The sequence below is a fragment of the Arachis hypogaea genome, chromosome 2 (assembly GCF_003086295.3).
Source record: "Arachis hypogaea cultivar Tifrunner chromosome 2, arahy.Tifrunner.gnm2.J5K5, whole genome shotgun sequence".
In the NCBI taxonomy this organism is placed as follows: Eukaryota; Viridiplantae; Streptophyta; class Magnoliopsida; order Fabales; family Fabaceae; genus Arachis; species Arachis hypogaea.
In genome coordinates, this window is record NC_092037.1 from 18,969,490 (window position 1) to 18,977,090 (window position 7,601).

A 7,601-nucleotide genomic window follows, 5' to 3' on the forward strand; every position below is an offset into this window, starting at 1 on the left:
GCGTGGCAACTTGACCAAGTATTGACCAATCAATACATTTTTTTTAATTTTAATGTTTTCTGTAACTTCGACTCTTAAGCTTTATAATATTGTAAGTACTGAGTTGTTAACTTGTCTATTATTTTATATTTGGTTTCTTGCAGGCTATAAATCCTCTGGAGCTATCCATGGATGCTCTAAAGAAAATCCAGTCACGATTTTATGAAGACTTTTCACCACATCCACAGGAACAGATCTATGGGTTTGCCACCGCATCAACCATGAAACCAACCCAATGGAGCTGTAAGTTTGTGGGCTCAAATTATTACTTTAGTACTTCTTTTTTAATATAAGATTTTCAATATTCATGATTATATTTTTTACTGTAGATCCTAGAGGTGGAATCAACCAAATTTCAGGGGAATGTACTATTTCAGGAGATGTCAGGTTTATGCTCTAGGAAATTACAATCAATATAGATTTTTATTTTAGGAATGGTTTTGATATGGCATTAGTGATGTTTTTATTTTGTGTGTTGCAGGTTAACCCCATTTTACAAGTAAGCAACATCTTATAATATGGCCAAAGTTATCCTCTTTTTGGAACTTTGGATCCAATTTTTTATTCTTCATTTTACTAGTATATTTCATTTGCAAAGGCTTAATTTTCACGTATGTGTAGCTATTAAGGCTTCCTTTGCATTCTTCTACAGCCTTACTCTAACTTTTGATGAGGCAAATTTTGGAGTAGCTTGTGATCTTAATTTCAGAGGCTACGATGTTTTGTGCAAAGCAACTGAAGAAGTAGTTGGGCATGTGAAGCCTTACTCAATTACTGGAAGTTTGCCACTCATTTGGGAGCTACAGGTGATAATACATTCTCGTTGCTCGGTGAAAATTAAAAATCTTTTCTAATTGTAGGCAGTTAACACTCAGATCCCTTACTTGAACTCTTATTTTATCTACCGCAGGATGAAGGTTTTGATGTCCAAACTGCTGGATATGGTATGGCCTTCCTAAGAACAAATTTATACACGTTGAATCTTGATGTAGATAAGAAATAAGTTACTCACTTGCGTTTCATGTTACTATTAGGTCTAATGGCTACATACCATGCCTAGAATGAGTACTGCCTTTTTACGAATATGTCTCAAGGGTATCGAGTTTTTGCAAGCATCATCGCTCAATTAGAGGAAGATTGAGACTACTAGTTGAACTTCATTCTAGCATTCCACAGCCTATGAATATGTCATTGCTGCTAAAGCTGAAGGAAGACCTTAAGTGACTCTATATTCATTGTATGTATGAAGTAGAAGTTTGGTGGTATTGATTTCTACACTAGTCTTACGAAAATAGTTGACTTAGTACACTATTATCTAAGTTTTATGTTGTTTTATACTATTACTAATATGTATTTTCTTTTCCTTTTTAGGTGATATATAGTGCTCCATGTGAGAAAATATTTAATTAAAATTTTCAATTTTATCTACCCAAAATAAATTCCTTTTCTTTATGAAGAATCTTATGAAACATTGTTTAGATGCTTATCTATTTACCTACTTTCTTTTGCGTTTACAGCTTGACTTTTACAAGCACCTAACTTGTATGTCTTTTTGTCTCTTATTTAGCCCAGTCAACATTGGGGTAAAGCCTTAAAGGATATATACTACCCCACTACGTCACATGTTGAATTATTCACCCCATGATAGCTAGTGGTTCAAATAAAACGTTCCATGGATAATTTAAATGGAACAGTAAATGTGCTATTTGTTTCACCAAACATTTTCCCCCATTTTATTGGAAAACATTCATAACTGAACAATTTTGTAATCAGAACTTGCTTATTCTGTATGTAAGAGATATCAACTAACATAATTATACAACTTTTCTTTACAAGATTAACAACTCTAATACATATACAATTTTTCATCAAGCTGTGTCAGTCATGGATGGTATTTCAAAATCTACTTGGAATATCTTTCTTCTGATTTGAGTTGTTGGATTCTTTGCCATAGTCTACGCCGGTGGTCATGAAATTTCCAAAGGCCATGTCCTAATATAACCGTTGAATATATGCCATGTGTGATAATGAGAGCTAGAATGTTATTTGTCTATCACATAACTATTGCCAATTAGTTTATCCTTGAAAATCTTACACAAAACAAAAAAATATTTTCAAAAGATTATATAAAATGTAAAGCTAAGAAATTACTTGAATCCATTCAAAACCCAAGTAGAGGGCAAGAATTTCTTCAAGAAGAGGGGAATATATATTTTTCATTTGGCGCTTCTCATACCATGCTGCAAACCGAAAGCAAACAGTGCAATTAGACTCATGAAATAGATATAATAAGTAGAAACTGCTTAATCAATGACTAGTATATATTATATCATAGAGAAACTTTATAAGTTTATGACTTTATTTCACCACTTTCTGAACCAAATGAAACTTTGTTCAATCTATGAATCTATGAACTGATTCTAATGCTTTGCTGCAGGGATAAGTAATTGAACCTTCAAACAGCTTTTTCAAATCTTGACGGCCCAAGCGAGATTGCAAAATAGGTGCCATAACATAAGTGGGATCTGAAAGAAGTAAACAAATAAGTAAGAGATTGTTAAGCAAGCTTAAAAACAAAATAAGTCAATACAAAGGGAAAACATGTTGAAGGGCAATAAGAAGACGACCTTTGGGTGAGGCAGCCACATAATAGAGAGAACCAGTAAGAACAGTTGTGAGTAAAATGAGTTATGAGCTTATTAGTGCATAAGAATGTTAAAACAGTTTTTAAAACTTAAAAAAATTATAATAAAGTTTTCCAGAGAGAGAAGACAAGAATTCAACCATTCTCACAATGGCACCACTGAAGGATATCCTTAAATATGTTGGCTGGTTTATAGGTTTAGTAGTTGTATAGTTATATTGTTTCTAGGGAATATAATAAAGCGACCAATTTTCTAGATCAGCAACATAATAGATATGTCACAAAATTTGATACCTTCTATCTACCAATATGCAACAATACAAAGGCTTTGGGATCAAAGGCATACAGATCACTATGACTTAGTGAGGAATATGAAAGAATATATTCACACATCAACAAACAAAATTACTAGGATCAACAAACAAAATTTTGATACCCAATTTAAAAAAGAAACTAAAAAGTTAATTCCTAAAGTGGGTCACAAGATTTACATCCTTAATCATCACAGGACCAATCTCAGAGAGAAGGTCCAAGCATGGTGGTAGAATCTCTTTCGAAGCATGGATTGAGCCATACTAAACCAATAGGAGCAGTTTTAACATGGCAGGAGCAATTTTACCATGGCAAGTTTTCATCTTCCACTAAATGAACAATTTATTAAATCAACCACAGCAAAACACAATATAGCAATCCAAAGGTAGAGAACAACACCAAAACAATAATTTATCAAATTAACAAGTTAATAAGATCAATTAAAACTGAAAATCAAAATAACAAGAACAATTAACATTTTAAACTATAGCAAACTAACAACAAATAAGAACTAGAAAACATACTAACCATGAAAACAACAATAAAAAAACAATAACTGAATAATTAATACAAGAAAGAACAAGAAGAAGGAAAAAAATCACCCTAGGATAGAGCAGTTTTGAAATTCAAACAGTACAAGGAAAGGGAAGAGTTTTAAATCGCGATGGAGGTGGCTGAATGGAGGCAAACAATGGTGGAACGGTGACTGAAAGGCCACGGAACAGAGGCTGAACAGAGGCTCGAACACGCGACGGAGAGGATTGAACAGAGGTCTAAGCATCTCGAACAAGGGTTGGCCAAAAAGGGGAGAACAAGGGTTGGCTAAAACCAGACACAGAAGCTTGGCCAAAAAGGAGGCGGATGCGCGGCGAACAAGGGCGACGTTGAGCCGAAGCTGTAGCAGCGGCGGTGGCTAGGGGTGTGCAAAAAAAAAAATCAAAATGTGGTTAACCGGTTAAAAAACCATAACCACATTTTGGTTAACCAGTTTAATAAAATAATTTTAAAAACCATATCCATATTTTTTAAAATAGGTTATCCAATACCAAATAAAAAAACCGGTTTTTAATCGGTTAACCAAAACTAAACCCAAATTAAAATAAAACCTAATTTCACTTCTTCTCCTCTTCGACAAATCCTCTTCAACGAAACCAAATCCACTCTTCACCACCGTCAACATTTCTTCTTCTCTACCTCTCGTCGGAGCTCGCCGATGGTTCATCGGTCTCTACCTCTTCGAGTCCTCAGTCTTCACTTTGGTTCGAGACTCTGTCTCTCTGCCTCGATCTCCCATTCGCGACTTTGTCTTCTCTCTTTTTCGGTTCTCTTCTTCTTTCGTTGGTGGCTTGCTGGAGCTCATGCTCATCAATTGAGGTAAGCCTCCTCCTTGCCCTTGGTTCTGAGTTTTGAGTTTTATCTGGGTTATTTGTTATCTGGGTTTTTTCTATTTTGTTAATTTGTTCTGTTTTGTTCCTTCATGAGTATACTAACTTCTTCACTTCAATGGATTGAATGTGCAGATTTTAAAATCTCTCAATACTGAACATTTGAACTCTCTGTTTCAATGGATCCTACTGTAAGTTTCTTCTTCACTGTGGTTCACTTTTTGTTGAAAAATATCTAATTAAACTAAGTAGTAGTTGAATCCTTGATGAACTGACTGTCATGCTCATTTATTATTTTTTTAGTTCATTCATGTACCATAATATATATAGTATATATGTAGCGCTAGTTGTTTGTATACGGCGTATGAATTTTCAAATTGAACCTCCCAAAACTTGATTTCATAAAAAATCTACTTGCTGATTTAAGCCAATATGTAAGTGTTCTATATATATATATATATATATATATATATATATATATATATATATATATATATATATATATAACAGAATATGGTTACAGAGGCTAACTATAATCACTAACTAACTAACCAATAAAACCAACAACCAATCTCTTAATCTCTTATAGGAATTAGAATTAGATAGACTAGTAGTTGAAGTTGCAGGGATGAATGATGAATTTGAACAATGCTGTATAAGAGAGATAGTAAGAACACTTCAAATGGTGACATTGATTCAAGAACTTTAGTAAGAAGTGTATTAACTGTGGTTCAATTAGCAATCATATGAAAAATCATTATTTAGTTGAAGAAAACTAACTTATCTTATACATGTTTCCGGCTTTGTTGTTCTGATTTTTGTTGTAAATAGAATTTTGTTATGAAAAAATCATTAACTGTGTTCTGCCTTGGCCTTCTTTTTCTTATCATTATTTACTGCCTTGAATCTCTCCCTCTAGCAAGTAGCCAAGTAGAAACTATAGTATAGGCAATGGAAACAACTCAAGATCTTAGGACTTAGGAGTGCTTGCTTTCACTAGTCCCCACCTTAATTTGTCCACAAAATCCTATTTCTGGATTAGAAGTAGCCATCTGTTTTGTTCCTGAATTTCCAGAAAAGTATACTTGGTTGCTTGAATGAAGAAAAAAAGAAAAGCTTTGCTTGTTATGGTCTTATGAGGAAAATGAAGAGATAGATCAATGTAGTGATTAGCAAAAAAACACAATAACAAGAGATGATTTCAACAATATTTTAGAATGCGGGCCCTTGGTGCGATGTGATGTTTTTATTTCAGTGACAAAAGTGATATTTATCAGCAGTTTCTTGCAATGAGTAAGAAAGAAACTAAAGTGTAAGTGTCAAACTAGGAGTTGCTTTTTGGATGCTTTGGTTTTCTGCGGAGGCTTGCTTTTATTTTAAACTTGTTTGGGTTAAAAAGAAGGGAAAGAAAACAAGCAAAGCGTTCTTCCATTCCTTTTCTATGTGCTGGTTAACATTTTTATCATTATTAAGATGAAAAGATGGATGGAAAGTGAGTTAAGGAGTTTTTTCTTTATGTTCTACCAATCTAATTATTACACATTTCTCTTTTACAAGTTTTGGCTAATAGCCTCTCCTTTCATATTATGTAAGAAGCTAATGTTATATGAATTAATTTATTTTTGGTGCTAGTATACTATATGGATATTTACATTTTAATTTATATATATTTACAGATTTAATATTGTTAAAGTATTTAATAATTAGATTTTATGGCTTTTTATTCAGAATGAGGTAGCCGATCGTGATGTTCCCATTTCAGAGTCTGCAGAGCATTCGACTTCTACATTATCTCCTTTCCCAACCACATCATCTGAGCGCAAAAATCGATCAATAGTTTGGGAGCACTTCAAGAAAACCCCTGATGATGAAAGTAAGGCTCAATGTCAACAATGTTTAAAAGTGATCAAGTGTGGGAATGGAACAAGTGCAATGAGATCACATTTAAAGATTTGCATAAGCAATCCCGGTTTAGATAGAGGCAAACGACAGAAAACATGCACATCGCCTAGCCCAGAAGCACAAGTGGGTAGGTTTGATGCAGAATATGCTCGGGAAAAATTGATATCAATGTTTGTTCATGAGGAGCTTCCTTTTTGATTTGTAGAAAGTTAAGGTTTTAAAGAATATTCAGCGGCCTTGCAACCAGGATTCAATACTCTTTCACGTTTTACATTGGCACGTGACATCTTGGTGCTCCATGAAACAAAGAAGGTTCAACTTCAAAAATACTTTTCCAAATATGGAGGAAGAGTTTGTCTTACAACTGATAACTGGAGTTCATGTCAGAATATGGCGTATATGTGTTTGACTGCTTATTTCATCGATGTGGACTGGAAGTTGCAAAAGAAAATACTTAATTTTTGCCAAGTCACCAGCCACACAGGAGAGATTATGGCTCAAAATGTTGAAGCTTGCTTGAATAGCTGGAAGTTGAACAAGATCTTGAGTTTGACAGTTGATAATGCATCGTCTAACGATGTAGGAGTTATGTATTTACAAAGAAGAGTAAATTCTTGGAAGAGTTCAGTTTTGAATGTTGAGTATCTCCATATGCGATGTTGTGTGCATATTTTAAACCTGATTGTGAAGGATGGATTGAAGGAGATTGATGATTCGGTCGCTAAAATTCGAGATGCTGTGAAGTATGTCAGATCTTCAAATTCAAGATTAATTAGGTTTAAGGCATGTATTGCACAAGAGAATATTCCACATAAGACTCTTGTTTGCCTAGATGTTGAAACGCGATGGAATTCTACATACTTAATGTTAGTAGCAGCCTTAAAGCATCAAAAGGCATTTGAGCTATTAGAGATGCAAGACAAAAAATAGGATGTAAGTGCATAATTAAACTGCTATCTCTAGCATACTTTAATTCCTAATATATTTATTATTTACCACATAGGTGTTGGATTTGGTGGCTACTATGCTAATCATGCAGGAAAAAGAAATAGGATGTCAAACACACTGGTATTTGCCAGCTGTGTTTTCGGTACGCAATGTTTTTTTCAGGCTTGTTACCATTTTTATTTATTTTATCTTATTACTTAATTGGTGTCACTGATTTAGCCCCTAACTATTAAATTCAGCAATTCATACTGCAATGTGATACCAAAATTGAAGTTCTGTTGAAATATTATCAAAAAGAATTTATGGAAAAAGTTGATGAAGGTCTAAAAAAGGTATATGATTTATTGTATTTTTAATTTTTTTATTATTTA

At 33.6% G+C, this 7,601-nt stretch overlaps 1 long non-coding RNA gene across 1 annotated transcript; it reads left to right on the forward strand.

The window, feature by feature from the left end:
- Positions 1-653: 653 nt before the first annotated feature.
- Positions 654-1,200, forward strand: LOC112722763 (uncharacterized). Its single transcript, XR_011869341.1, has 3 exons — positions 654-845; positions 950-983; positions 1,074-1,200. It is a non-coding gene; the product is annotated as an uncharacterized lncRNA (long non-coding RNA).
- The last annotated feature ends 6,401 nt before the right edge of the window (positions 1,201-7,601 follow it).